Genomic DNA, 14,369 nt, shown 5'->3' with positions numbered 1-14,369 from the left:
ATGTGTTGTCTTGTTTTTGATGGACAGATCGTTTGACAGATTGAATTGAGAATGTGTTTCTATGGCCGTGGTCTGGGAGCTGTCTGAGCCACTCCCTTTGTCCGAAAGTCTAGACGGGCCAAACTTCATGGAAGTTGTGAGACCAGTGAATGGATTTTTTACAAGTGGCTGAACATGTCTGACCTGCCTCACGCAACGTCATCCGCCCCCAGAGCCCCGAGACGACCAAGCGGCCATTGTGAAACACATTGTTTGAATATTTCCAATACAAATACGCGGCACCTTTGTTTAGGAGTTTATATCTGAAATTAATTCATGATGCAACACACGAAGAAGATCAAAAGAGTAAATACGTGAAATAAACATAAACCTCGATACACATTCACTTAAAGCAACAGTCTGTAAGATGATTTTTTGAAGTTCGAGTTTGAAATTTGATGGAATAATATTCAATAACAAAATGTTTCCCTTCATTTGCTGATTTTAGCAACTAATTAGAATTCCCGGTGCCATCACTTTGACCAATGAGACGAGCTTTTCCCGTGATCCGGCCTGTCAGGTCCAATCAGGAGGCGAGGGGGGAGGAGCTTGATCATTAACTTCTGAAAATTTGTTCAAGCTCTCCTCATTTTGCAAACGAGGAGTGGCTTTCTTGTCAAATAAGGGGAAAAAATACACTTTTTTCCACACCAAATAATAAATATAGTCTTCAAAAATGTGCATATAAATGTAATGTCGGGGATCACTAACCACATACACTAAAGCTGTTTATTGGTTTTGTTTGATGGCTGAATACATTTTGTTTTTAAGGCGAGACACTGCAGGTGAATAGGGGAAAAATGTAGATTTACAGATATCAATTTGAAGCTTTTGCTGTCGATCACTGGCATAAATGTGAGAAGAAAATACATTGCAACTTTTCTGTCATTTTATCTTTTCATATAAGAACAAAGTGTTTTATGCCTAAAAATGCCCCAAATTTCCCATCTTTTCGGCGACAAAATCTGAATAATGGATAGAGCTACATTCAAATGTTTGGTTTCATTTTATTATTTTTGGATTTCTTGTTTAGTTTTAAAATAAGCTGTTTTTAGTGGAAAAATGTGTAAAAAAATAATTTTCGCCTTATTTTTTGACATTCAAAACTCAATAACTGGGGCTTAGGGATTAGATAATACAAAATCCCTCTGAAAAAATCTTCCAAATATTGTTCAGTCCAAGGCTGGAAAATGTGAAGTCTTTAGGTCCGACTGACGTGGACATAGTGTCGCCACAATGACAGAAAAATGTGTTTTGAGAAAAAGGCCCTTGAAATTTCATTCTCCCATATAAGTCTATGGGGGAACATTGAATCAGCGCAATATTTAAACATGTTATTGTGAAGATTAGGTATATTTTCTGTTTCCGGGTGAAAGCTTATATGTTCAGAGACCAATTTGGCCCAAAACCTGAAAATTGAAAAAAATTAGTTTTGCCTGTAGTGTCTCCCCTTAATCAAACCCAAAGTTGATTCATTGAGGAAAACAATCACGCTTTAGTCTCTTCGGCCGCACCACCAAACCCTCCTCTTTGGACAAACCTGCGCCACCGCTTTTCACGCTTGTTTTTACCCATCTTCATAAATCACAAGCGATCACGTCAGCTGAGACCGTGCAGCTTTGGGGAGTGCGGGGCGTCAGTGAGTGCAAGAACGGGGCGGAGGGGCAGCGGCCGGGGCGATTGATGTGGGGCAGCGGCGAGGGACAGCGGCAGGCAGAGGAGTGATTTAATCTGCTAATTTTTCCCCGCTCTTTTGCTTGTTGACAGGCAAGCGTAATGGTCCTTCAAGTAATGGAATCAGCCACTCAAGCAAGCTCCTCCAGGCAACCCCACCCCTCTCTCCCCACGCGGGCGCGCACACGAACCGGGGGTCTGAAAGCACGCCTGTTTTACATATGAATGACACTGAAGTTTTTTTTTTTCTTGTTTTTTTTTTTTTTTTTGGCGGGTTGGCGCGGGGACGGAGGACGGAGGAGAGAAAACATTAGTCAAAGGCACTTCCCCGCTTCCAGTCAGCCGGACCATGGGAGAGGTACTTGGCATTCCAGAGCGGCGCTTCCCCCCCCCCCCGGGTGGCTTTGCCCCTCGCGCACACTATAGCGCGGCGGGGGGGTGCTTACTTAATTATTTAGTTAACGAACAATAACGCCGCCACCAATCGCCAAACATTTACCGCGGGAACAAACGGAGATAGTGTCAGAATAGGACAATGTGTTTTCCGGTGGTGCGGTGATTAACGCATGTGCCAAACCAACCGGAAGAGGCGCCGGTACAAGACTCCACTGTGGTTATTATTCCGATGATGAAGATTGGCAACATACAGGGCTGGACTGGGACTGATCAGCAAAAGTATCAGTATCATCAGCAAAAAGAACGGGAAAGGTGGTCGTAGAAACAGAAGCAAAATCATTAATATAAATAATGAATAATAATGGTCCCAAAATTGAACCTTGTGGTACACCATACCTACCTTCACAATTCCTTTTAGATTCATGTTTTTTTAATACTGGGCTTTACCTACAAGACCTACAAAAGTGACGGAAACTTTTTTTGTCATATATATTTGTCATATATATTTTGTTGTTTTTGAAATTATTTTTTCTATCATTTTTTGTTGTCTTTTTCTCACGTTTTTGTAGGGTTTTTTTCCCCCCGTGTTTTTCTCCTGTTTTTGTTGACTTTTCATCCTCTTTTTCTCGCTCTTTTGATGCTTTTCTTTTTAGCTTTTAGATTTGGGTAAAGCTCGGTTGAGGCGGGATCGGTGGCCCTAGAGCCAGTGGCCCTTCTGTGCTCTTCCAGGACACATGGCCAGTCCGCCCCTGGTAACAAACTGATGTTAAAGTGAATATGACACATTCGACAATTTTTGCTAAAACACAATTATGTTTAAGATTTTGCTAAAATTGTGCCCAGTTTAGTTTGACAATTTGTGTGATGTTTATAGTTTCACTTCCTCATTGGACAGTGACGGTGACCATTTTAAACTGTTGCCGTGCCAACCGTGTTATGTCAATGGGAAATAAGTATACTATGAGTCCTATGAACTTTACCGTTTTCTGTCACTTCCTGTCAGTAGAGTAAAAATTCAAATAAAATGACTTTCTTCCCAACGTTTTTTAATTAAATTCACTGAAATAAAATTATAATTATTACTCACAACAGATGTTATCCATCTAAATAGGTCAAAAATTATATCTTCCCAAGCGTTCAAACCTACAGTGTTAATTTCGTCGACTATACAAGTCTTCATTTTAGTCAGTAATATTTTCGCTGTCTACAATTGGACAAAAACTAAATTACAAGTTTTTCATGAGACTAAAACTATGACTAAAAAGACAAAACAAAAATGAAAAGAAGAGACTAATATCATCCAAACTTGTGTTGACAGTCTGAAAGAGCCTTATATCATTTAAATTCACTGCCAAAGGAGCAGCTCTGAGCTTTGTTCATGTGGAGCAGCTCCATGAGAGAGGAAGAAGATTAAATATGATTATAATGAATATTATAAATGCAAAGTCAACTAAATTTAAGTTACTAAATCTCGACTAAAACTGAATTACATTTTCGTCAAATGACTTAGATTTAAACTAAATTAAAATATGTTGTCAAAATTTACACTTGACATTGGCCACTGCTTGCAAAAATGAAAGTGCATATGACCAGATTTTTAGCTATAGTTTTATCCCTGAATATCTTAGTTTTAAAGGCAGAGTTTACAAAAAGATGAAACTTACCCTTTAGATTGTTTATTTTATGATCTTTTGTCCGCTAGTGAGCCAGAGATATCCAGAAATACTACAGTAGATCATCGCGCAAAAAGGCAACCGTGATGATGCTGTACGTGATGATGCTGTAATCCAAATATGGTCATTTCCTGTGCGGGAGACAGCGGCGGCTAAAGACGAGAGACATATACACATGCATGAGCAGACGCTACAAAACGGTACGAACTGTTTTCTCAAAATGAGGTTTTCATTCCACTCTCGCAACATCACTTTACTAGCACTGATTGGAAAATATTTAGATTTTTTTTTCTAAGTTTATTATTATTATAATCCCGGCAATTCCCGCGTGATTTATTGAACTTTGGAAGAGAAAAAAAAGGCACAATTTTAATTTGTACAGATTTTCTCACTTATTCAATAACAAAACAAGATCCGTTGTATATCAAGAAATTAAAACCATGCATTTAACCCTGGCTCTATCCATTATTTAGATTCCGTTGTTGGAAAATATAGGCACAAAATGTCTATGTTTACATGAAAACATAAAATGACAGAAAACTTTCAGTAGCCTACATTTTTCCCCCTCATATTTATGGCAGTAGTGTACAGCAAACGTTTCAAATTGATATCTAATTGATATCAAATTGATAATTGATAACTTTTTACTGTTTTCCCCCTATTCACTTAGTGTCTCACCTTAAGGCATATATCCATTCACTTCTCTGGCAGTCAGGCAGGCGGAAAAAATCTTTTGGTCAAAACTAAAGGGTTTGGGGGGGGGGAAAAACCTCCATTACCAACTAATGTGGTTTCAGTATCCTTCAACGTATCATCCCATGCCCCACAACCCAAACAAGAATTGTATATAATCATTTTCGTTTTTACATGCATGTGATCAAAATACAGTCTTCTCTGAGCTCTGCTACCGGGATCATTTGCCGTTTGTTTTTGTGATTTTTGTGACTTCAATTAAAACGCAATAGACCTAGACTGTGTAGCCCGAGTTGAGCAAACGTGTGTTAATTCGCTGTAATTGTTCGCTTAAAGCACTTGAGCTGACGACCACAGCTGACACCTTAAAAACACAACATGATTCACTTCTATTACAAACAAATTGGATAATTGGGCCGGCTTTGCCATTAAGCTAATTGCTACAAGCCTTACATTACATTAACTGTATTTCATTTGCAGCCGTAATGTTTGCTGTCACTATCAAATAAACACAAAATATGCATGTCTCCTCCCATACTTATGCACTACCATAGCTGTACTGCGTATCACTTCACCCATAAGATGTTTTTAAATGATGAAAAATACCTTTACCACCGTCATTCCAAACTAAGGCCATCTATGGTTAGCCTGGTCCAGCGTGGCTGTGAAATGACAGTGCGAGTGTTCTCCGTCACTCCGGCCTGTGTCGGTGAGCTTGACATTGACATGCGTTTCATTTAGGCCTATAGCGCTCCTTTTGGCAGCCGGACAAAAAGTGTGAATCAGATTACGAGGCCTGTATAAGCGAGGCAAGGAGCCATATATATATAGCCATGGGCCAATGGGCACCGCTAGCTGGCTACGCGCTAACACGTGCGTCCTTTTCCAAACTGCTAGCCTCGGGATATGAAGGGACTTTTTTTGTTTGGTTGTAACGTAGCCAAAGGTACTGTAAGATGCTAAAGTGAAGAAAAATGCAAAATAGGCACAAAAAAAATATGTATGTATTCTAGGAAATACTGTATCTTGCTAACCCTTGTTCGAATGTCCATTCCCATTTTGTAGGGGTGTCCAAATGTCCAGAGATAAAAAAGTAGTGCACTCAACGTTTCCCACAATGCATTCTGAATAGTAGTGAGCAGCGAGACGGCATCTCTGGAATCGCCAATATATGGTCTTTTTTTGAAAACAGTTAAGGGGGAAAACAATTTTGAGAAAAATCTAAACTTTCTCTAATTATTCAAAAACTACTTTAACAAATGCTGAATTATGAATATAGTTTCTACTAAATAAAGATACAATAACATTGAGAGGAGCAAAGTGGTTCAACTGCCCATAAATACATTAGAAAAAGCGGAGAATGCTAACATGATGCTACATGTTAGCAAAGTGCTAATGATAGCGCTAGCTAGTGCTTATAGAGTTCGGGAATGTGATGTCATATTGCTAAGCATTATGGGACTAGCAGCAATTGTAAACTAATGGAGATTTTAAAAGTTACAATACTGGAGTTATTGTTCACATTAAAAAACACTTGGAAACCACAGTGTGTTAGATTTACCAGCAGCAACTCAGCAGCTAACGGACTTTTCTACGGCTTTTTTCTCCACTTTTTATACTGTTTTTAGCTAATGCTAGTCAACGGAAATGTATGCTAACAGCTACAAAGGTGGCCGATCTCCATGGTAACTATGGACTTTCCCGAACTCCATTATGACTGCCGTTAGCTGCTTACCTAGCTCGAGCTGTTAAATGATCGATAGCTTCCTCTCTCAGGCAAGAAGGCATGAATATGAAATTATGTAGTATTTATCCATAAATATACCACTTTGTTTGTCTTTATCGCAGAAATAGCCTACATTATCCCCGGAATTTAGCAAACTTATAGTAGCTGTAGTCACTCATTCTGCTGGCGTTTCGGACACCGGGCTCCTTCTCTCTTCACACCGCACGTGACAAGCAAGGCAAGGAGAATATAGTGGGCTGCACGTCCTTATCGCCAACACAATCAGTGCACTATGTAGTCTAAATAGTGTAGGCCTTATAGTGAATGAGGGGTTAGGGACTCAGGTGGACACAGCCTATATCTCGCTGATCATTAGGAGCACATTTTGGTTTCGCTATCCACTTAGTTGCTCTCGACATATAACCTGATGGATGTAAGTTGTTGCTTTACATGCAATCAATCCCGCTCAACAAACGGATTCAAATCCTTTGGCGCCATTTTGTCTGGGCACCAGTGGGGCAGCTGCAGCGCACGGAGGTGGACCATGCGCCTGGACACTTGCCCACTTTTTCTTGGCACTGACCACGGTCCAAACCAACGGCACACACATATCTTTCTTCCCCTATAGCGACGCCTTTTCCCTCCCCAAAAAAAAAGCCACACAGAGGAGGAAGGCCCTCCTGTAGCTAGCATTCCTGCATACCAATGACCGTTCGGAGAAACCAGAGAAAGAGTTTTGGAGACCTTTGGGACCGGAGGTTCGAGCCACGCCTTCCCCCCGCGGCGACCCGTACATTTCACCGCCATGAGGTAAGTAAGGCGCCATCTTGTAATTGTTCCACAGCGCAGGCCTGTGAAAGGACGGCGAGGGCGGCCATTTTGTTAGCTAACGCAGGGGTTCTCGGTGCATAAAGACGTCACGGTCTACTTTTTTTTCAAACCATGCTTATTTGACCACCTGCAAATTGTCTTCAGTGCACAGGCCTTTAGTGCAATTTGTAAGCGTAGGTTAGTGTTGAAAAATGAAAAAAAAAAAATGAAAAAAAGACCTTTTAAAGTTACTTGAGTGATGTGATTTTTGAAATATGACTGTTCTTGTAAAATGGTTACTCCTCCCGCTATGCGTACGTTTTTGAGTGACAAAAGCTTCATGTTATAGAGGAAAACAGTGTAAGTAAAATGTTTGTGACAGTATGAATGTTTTAGCAAAGTTGTTCTCCGGCCATCCACTGGGGGCGCTACACTTTACTCTAAAAAGCCCTAGTTCCCCATTGCTCATTCTCTAGTCCGTGCACTTCCTCTGCTTTGGTCCCACTGGGAGTTGCTGTACGAGAACGGGTAAAGATTGGTAGCCTTTCATTCATTCCAAATAATTATTGAAGTAGTTCTGACCCGAGCTATCCCCTGCAGTATTGCTTTGGTTCTGGGGATGAGCCGACAGCAGCTGTAGATTGGGTGTGTGTGGTGCTGAAGGTCCAGTGTAGTGCTGAGCATTTGCCCTGTAAACGGACGTAGGAGCGCCCTGTCACCTCTATGTAGTACTAGGTTAGTATTCAGGTTTAACAAAACTTTTTATTTGGGTTCTGCCCTGCAAGAGCTCCATTCCCAGTATAGACCCACCACGGCTGCCTTGCCACGTCACCTTGTTGTTTCCTGCCTTCACATCTATCAAGTCATGTGACTCAATGGACTCAAACAATGTAACCTTTAAATGGTGCTGTTCGGGGCAGCAGTGGTGCAGACGGGAGAGCGGATCATCTCATGATCGGAAGGTCAGGGGATCGAATCCCTTCTTCCTGAAGGTGCACACTGTCGCTGTGTCCTCGGGGAAGACACTTCACACACCTTGCCTCCAGTGTCTGCGTACACTGGTGTAGCTGGTGTATGAATGAGAGTGTGAATGGGTGAGTGAATCCTTGCTGTAAAGAGTGCCTCATGTAGGTGGAAAAAGCGCTATTTAAGTTGAGACCATTTACATGTGTACGGTTTAAAATTTGGAAAATGTTGTCCTGTGTCCTTATTTTATTTTACTGGTAAGACCTAAGGTAAAGCTTAAAGGGGCTGGATGCAAGTTGGCCATTTTATACTCACTACTGCCACCTCAGGCCATATGTGTAACTGCACCTTCTATATAAAGCTTTTGCATGACGGCAATTCCCGAAGTGACACCTTTTTAAGTGACAGCGCAGGATTTTAGAGGCAGTTGTGGTGAATAGATCTGGGCTCATTCTACACATTAGGACATTGCTGGAACAAGAGAGGAAAATACATTTTTTTAAAATCATTTTTAAACTCCCTATAGTCCCTTTAAACTACTGCAAGTTCTTGAGCAATGCTCTCCACTCATCTTGCCTTGGTATGACCACAGTGTCGGCGCAGATTGACGGCCCAGCTTTCATCAGTTTACCCAAGGGCATAAGTATCTCACCTTGGACTTAATGTCAATAATGAAACCGATCGATATCTATCCCTAAAAGTTTGAAATTGCATAGTTGCACCGAATTTTGTCCAGCAGCACTTCCAAAGGTTTCAAACCTTTACTCGACATCCTTTGGTCGCCACAAGACCTTTTGTATTGCATTATTTTAGTTGCTGATCATTCATTAGCATTTTAGTTAAAATATTACTTTTTTTTTGGTTGTAGTAATTCCTGTCGCCGCTCTTTGACAGTAAAAAAAGAAAGCGATCACGTCAGGACAGATGACCGGTTGGTACCTTTGTGATCCTACATAACTGTGAACAAACATCATGTCGTTCCGGGGAATCAATGTACAGTCTGGCGTCCATCTTGTGCCTGACCTTAACCGCCTTCCCTTTTCCCTCTCCCACCGTCATTCCAAACCCAAACCATCCACCCGCACATTAGCCTGGTCCAACATGGCTGCGGAATGACAGCGTGCGTGTTCCCCGTCACTCCGGCCCTCCCGTCGGTGTGTGCGCCTGACATTGACGCGCGGTTTCATTTAGGCCTATGCCGCTCCTTTTGGCAGCCGGACAAAAAAGTGTGAATCCGATTACGAGGCCTGTGCTATAAGCGAGCCGAGGAGCTATAGCGACGGGGCCGATGGGGAGTTGTCAAGGAGCCGCGCGCCGCTATAGCCGGCTACACGCTAACACACCCGAGACATAATGTAATTGCAGGCTGCCCCCGTTTATTAATAAGGCCAATGGAATATTTGCATGGAGGAGCTCATTTGGACGCACCGTGAGGCTGTAAACAACAAAAGGGTCTTGTAAAAGCGTTCCGAGGGCCTCTCGTTGAATTGCACAGGACTTCATAAAAGGATGGAGTGAATGGACAGGGGTGGGTACAGTAACGGGACGCGTTTTATTAGTTTTAGCGGGATTGGTTTTGGCTATCAGACTATGCTCATTATTCCAAAGGGGAACATGTGTTTTTTGATGAACTATATATTTGGGGCGAGCCTACGAATGACCCAGGCTACTATATGTTTCTGATTGTTGATGGGGTCTCATGTAAGAGGCATTTTCGTTTGACTTTTGGACAATAGAATGACAAATAAAACAACTTCTTTATGACATGATTTTCATTTTATCCAAAAGGTTATTTACAGAGTTCCCAATAAACGCTTTACTTGCTGTGGCTTGTAATGAAAGGAGCCCTTCATTCCAGTGAGAGGGTGCACACGCTGGAATAGTCTTCCCAACTTTATTCTTTAACTAAATTCTTAACTCGAACACATTTTCTCCAGTTTTAACCCAAATCTAAAAGCTTCCCGACTGGAGAGATTGCAGCCTACAGGTCATTCTAGTGCCTCATTTGAAAGCTGCTATCACGTTGCTTTTGTCACATCCTTGTCTTTGTGTGTGCAAAAAAGCAACAAAAACGTGATGAAAAAACATAACCGAAAAGGAAATACGAAAATACATAAAGTTATTCCGTCTTATGCTTCTTAGACAGCTTAAAATCAAGATAATATGATTTTTTTTAAATATATATTTGAACTGATTTCACAAATGATATGCTGTTCTACGAGAATATACAACAATACAAGTGGCATTTTTATTTTTATTTCATCTTGAAATCATCTGGGGACCCCCACCCAAGGGCTCGCAACCCCCACTTTGGGAGCTACTGCCCTAACCCGGATAACCTAAGTTAAGTTAAAAAAAAAAGTCTCTATATAAACATTGAAAGAGGCTACAAGTGAATTAAATTGTTAGATGTGGTTCAGACTCAGTGTTAACTCTCCTTACACATTTCTAACATCCGTGTTCTAAACAGGGATGAGTTTGCAGCATGTTTCACAACTTGTAGCAGGGTCACTTTTCAAGGTCACTGTCACAACATGCTAGAGAACTCGCCTGCAAGTTCATGAAATTGATACGAATGCTTTATTATTTGATGCAGAGTTTAAAATATACTGGAGGGGGACAAAAAATGAATCAGGTTTAGGGCCTTTGACTTTTACAATTCAGGAACAACTATTTGTTTGCCCTAACTCACATTTTTGCCAGGCATTACCAAAGCACCTCAGCCCCTTTACCAATGCAAAGATCCCACAGGCCCCTCGATGTCTATTCACTCGATTAAAACAAAATGCTTTACACCTTAACATTACAAATGTCAATCACTGATATTAAAGGCACTATACCCGATTTGTTTTTTCTTATTAATTTATTTTCTAATAGTGGGACACATTTTATTTTGTCCTCTTTTAGTATATTGTAAACTCACACATTTGTGGGGAGAAAAAAAAAACACTGTGCCTCTAATCACAAAGCATTTGTATCAATTTCATGAACTCTTAGGCTTGTTTTCTAGCATTTCTGTGACAATGACCCTGAAAAGTGACCCTGCAGGTTGTGACACATAAACTCATCCCTGTGAAGAATCTGAATGTTGCAAATACTGTATGTTAGAAAAGTTAGGGATGAATTCAGACTGATGGTTCTTGACTTCTGAAGTCCTATGTAAACTGATAGGAGAAAAGGGGCGGGCACAATTCATGGCGGTGCCCACGGAAGTGTCTGGAATATTCAGTTCATATTTTGTGAATTGGACTACAGCTGGTGTCACGTCCGCTCATTGCTGTTTATTTCACTGACAATGTGTGCGTCAGGCCCGCCCGTTCAAACAGCTCCAACTGCTCCGTGACCAGACTAACATGGCAGAGCCAGGTAAGGCGTGGTCAGGTGTTCACATCATCACTCGCCGCCCAAGTGCTGTTCCAATGTTCAAGTGGTCCAGAGTCCCAGTGTCCTCCCTTTGGTTAGCATGTGGCTAACGCTTGTTTCATGGCTCTGCAGCCCATCTTCATTTCATTGTACTTGTAGTCTTTTCACAAAACAAGCAAAGGTTTTTTTGTCAAGATTTGGTCAAATAATGATTTTTTGTAATAATAGAAAATTGTGTTTTGTTTACTTGAAATCTATATTATTTGATTCAGACATTAAAAAAAAATGTCACTGTTTTATGGAGCAGCAAAGGACATGATTTGTTTTGTTTATTTCTAAGGTTTTTAGTCCCCCTTTTGAGTTTTATTTTGTATTTTCAGATCATCATCTCTGACTGCGTTTTATTTATTTTTAGTTGGTAAAAATATAATTACTTTCACCCCCTCAGCAGACCCTCCCCTCTCCCACGGATGAAGCATAACCTCCTTTTATATTTAGTGATGTCACTTCCTTTACCTCTGAAGTGTGTTCCATTCGCAGCTCTTTTTGGACCAAGGCAGGACCCTTACCTTGGACTGGCAGGAAGTGAGTTTGGAGGCACTGCCTTCAACACCAAGGCAAAGCACCCAGGCTTTGGGAAACAGAGTAAGGACCTTTATACATTTTTTCCCCAATGTACATAATTCGTATAAACAGTGGCTCTGACCTCACTTTGGAAACCGTGTCGGCTAATGTAGTGTTGCAATGGCTGTAACCTAAGTGAGCCATAGTCACAGCCTTCAAGTAAATACTTATTTCTATGATACTGACATGCACAACCTCAACATGCAGTTTAAACCTGTGCTTCCTGTGTGTCCTTCCATGTGGCCGGTGCTGTTCTCACATTCCACCTCTGTAAAGCACTGTGAGTTTCTTTATGTAACTCTATATAAATAAACTCCTCCCCCTGCTTTGCCTGTATCGCTTTAGTACAGAAACACACCGTAGTCAGGTTTAAGAGGAAAGATGCGTTTCCATGACAGACACTGAATTACCACAACTACAGTAATCCCAGTCAGCTATTTGGCCGGAGCCGCCGTGCGCCTGTAAACACGAAAGAGGAAGCACCTTGTAAAATCCTCTTTGCATTAAACGTGCTGTTTGATTGAATTACAGCGAGCTTCATAAAAGAGGTGGAAATGGATGAAAAACGGCCGTGTGATGTGGGCGTACAGTACAGCGCCGTATTCCATTTGTTTTACAGTGGGATTAGCCTCGTTTACATGACAATGCTAATGAATTGCGAGAGGCCCATATGTCGGCGTTGGCGCGGCTGCCATATGGGGTCTCGGCAGAGGCGGCCGGCGCTGCGGTTACTCGGTTACTCTTACTGGAGTAACTTATAGGCGTGTGGTCACATCAACGCAGCATCAATACATGAATAAATACAGCACACTCTAGCAAAAGTTATTTTTCCAATTATGATGGTGTGGTTCAAAAATGAATGTTTTATCAGATGTTTTATCAATATCGTGTAAAGAAGGAGGAGCTGATGCCTCTGCTGACCCACACATACACACTGACCTCCCACTTCGTGCCTTTTTTGTCCTAAAAACCTAAAATACATTTGAAAATGTTTTTTTTTCTTTTGTTGGGGGTTCACACTCCAATGATGCGAGGAGGACAATGTACCACACATTTCTACAAAAAAGGAAAGGAAAGGTCTTGCCACTCCAGCTGCCATCCCATTGATGTCAGCCAGGTTTTGTCCTTGTCTGGAACTGTCTAAATTCTAGTGTAGTCATCAACCTGGCACTTTTAGTACTTTATTGACAGGACAAAGAACAACTTTATAGCTAAATAAGGACCTAAGTGTCAACTCCTATGGCTCCTTTTTATTTATTTATTTTTACAAAATGTTAAATTTTTTCTTGAGTAAGAAGCCCCTACTTATATTATGGACAATGCTACTATTTTAACGGCAAAATTGCCTTGTGATCAAGCAAAGCTTGGGTACTCCTGCTATAAACATTCGACATTGTAAAATGTGGAGCCACCCCAGAAGTTATCCCTGACCCTGCTTGCCACTCCGTGATTTTTTTTCTAGATCCGCCCCTGCCAGTCAGTTATATTTCTCCTCTTAAACCTATACATTTCTCTTTTAAAGATAAAGGAATGCTTCAAAGGGAAAACTTTATTGACTAGGCTGGCTTTTTCAGGATGAAATGTGATTCTCTATATACTGCATTGTGCAGTCAGGATTGTCATCAATTTATCACGCAGGCGGGTGGGGTTTGCTCCTTGTGTTTGTCATCATGTGACTTTCACAATATTGTGAAAATACATTTTAAGTTTACCAGCTACAAATCCCACCAACACTGCTGTGTAGAGTTTGCGTCAGTGGTGATCTGGGAAATTGGTAGAGCCAGGACATTTCCTAATGGGACACCAGAAACACTTATGGACTGTCATTGGGTTGTTATTCACCTTATTCCGCCCGCCCACTTTTGCCTCTTTTTGCTTTGTCTCTGCACTTCCGTTGTATTGACACTTTCGGTAGGAGAAAAGGGGCGGGCACAATTAATGGCGGCGCCCACGCAACATCCGCAATAAGGTGAATAGGCCAAAAGGTTGCCACAAGAAGCCTGGATTACTGTTTAGAAAAGTTAAGAGACATTACTAGACTTGCACCATTCGTTGCCATGTAAACCTACCAAATAACGACTTGGGTATTCAGATCTGAAAGAAAATAATTGCCCTTTGACGTCCTGCCACACGGGCTCAAGTTGGCTGAGTCCATTGCTCTCCATGGATGCATAACTAGTGGGGTAGGTTGTACATATTGGAGTATATTGGAGTAGAATGACGGAAGCAAGGCTGTCATCAGAACCAGACTGATAAAGTTTTGCAGAGTGTTGTGGTCTCATTCTACTTCTCTGGTGATCAGTTAATCTGCCAGATGTCTTATAACCAGCTCTAGCTCAGAACACCAGTGTTCTCCACCCGTCGCTGCATGATCAAAGCCTTATTGTTTCATTCCTATTGCAGCT

This window comes from Gobius niger (assembly GCF_951799975.1).
Source record: "Gobius niger genome assembly, chromosome: 8".
Classification (NCBI taxonomy): domain Eukaryota; kingdom Metazoa; phylum Chordata; class Actinopteri; order Gobiiformes; family Gobiidae; genus Gobius; species Gobius niger.
This window is presented reverse-complemented; position numbering follows the sequence as displayed.